Here is a 1,509-nt window from a genome sequence, read left to right as displayed (position 1 = left end):
TCACTTCTGAAGCACATGTTCACATTTAACATGTCAATTTGGATATGGTTGCTGCGACAAGGAAGGCATACTTACCACTCAAGGAGTCTCACTTGTATACTATCCTAGAAGATGAGACTACTCTGAGGACATGTGAGGGATAGAGCCTGTGGAGCAGCCAGGCTGTGCAACTGTGAGTTACCCATCACATTCTCATTCACATTCTATATGCAACCCAGCAGCTCTGTTCTTGCTTTCCATTATTCAAAAGGATAATTTTAAATTTTCAAAATTCACAAGAATCTACCACACATTAAAAATTTGGCAGAAAGGGATAAATTTTAACCTTTTTAATAATTCACTTTGGGTTCTACCTTGAAAAAAATCTGAATTCAGGGTTTTAAAATCTTCCTTCTTGTGCTCACTTACACAGCACATGCATTAAAACTGGAAGAAAAAATAGATTAGCATAGCTCCTACACAAGGATGACATGTAAATTCATGAAGCATTCTGTAATTTTTGTTTGTAGCAGTTCAATTCACAATGGCAAAGAAATGGAATCAACCCAGATATCCATCTACGGATGACTGGATAATAAACTGTGCCATGTACCCACAATGGAATCCTACTCGTCCATAAAAAAGAATGAAATGTTGTCTTTTGCAACTAAATGAATGCAACTGGAAACCATTAGGCTTAGTGCAATAAGTCAATCCCCCAAAAAGTATGTTTTATTTGTGATAACTAATTCATAGAGTACCAAAAAGTGTAATCTGTAGATGAAAGTGATTCTCTGGGACTTGATTATTGTGTACAGCCTTTGTTAAACACCTGAGAAACACTGGTTCTTTTGTTATTATTTTTTACCTGCCATTTGTTAATATCTTCACATAATGGAGTGTTAAATAGATGAAAAAATAGATTTTAAAAAATCTTCCTTCTCCCCACAATTCCATTTCAAAAATAATAAATTCAAGCTCTATTTGAGCTTCAGGATCAAGTCTATGAGTGAAAAATCATCCTAAGGTGCCAGCTCACTTGATCTAATTTTTACCAAGACGAGGGCAGAATTTGGCACATCTGGTTACATAACAACCACATTCTACTAACCTGACATTTCTGCACACCTACTGCTGTGAATTGGCATAGAACCCCACAATATTTATCACAAGTTTCTAAAAGAAGGATTAAGATGGAAATAACATTTCATTTGCGCCAAGCTTAACTTCTGATTACATCTAATGCCATGATTCAGAATACAGCTTTTCGTTAATGCTAACAATGACCCACATTCCATGTTTTTACACGTACTAATTTGGGTAAAGTGTGAAAATAACTCAAAAAATACATCTGGCATGGTTCACCACAGACCTAGTGACAAAAAAGACAAATATCCTTCAATTCAGGCAAAACATAGTCACTAAAAGCATTTTGGTTGTTACTGATACCTCCTGGCTCCTGGCACGTGGCAATCCAGTTTTGTTTTGTTTTGTTTGTTTTGCTTAGTTTTTAACAACAACAAAAAAAAG

The 1,509-nt window shown here is 35.5% G+C and overlaps 1 non-coding gene across 1 annotated transcript; it reads left to right on the top strand.

The window, feature by feature from the left end:
• Window positions 1-396: 396 nt before the first annotated feature.
• Window positions 397-500, top strand: LOC118759307 (U6 spliceosomal RNA). The gene has a single exon (XR_004996106.2). It is a non-coding gene; the product is annotated as a U6 spliceosomal RNA (small nuclear RNA).
• The last annotated feature ends 1,009 nt before the right edge of the window (window positions 501-1,509 follow it).

The sequence above is a fragment of the Ochotona princeps genome, chromosome 6 (genome assembly GCF_030435755.1).
Source record: "Ochotona princeps isolate mOchPri1 chromosome 6, mOchPri1.hap1, whole genome shotgun sequence".
NCBI lineage: Eukaryota > Metazoa > Chordata > Mammalia > Lagomorpha > Ochotonidae > Ochotona > Ochotona princeps.
This window is presented reverse-complemented; position numbering and strand designations above follow the sequence as displayed.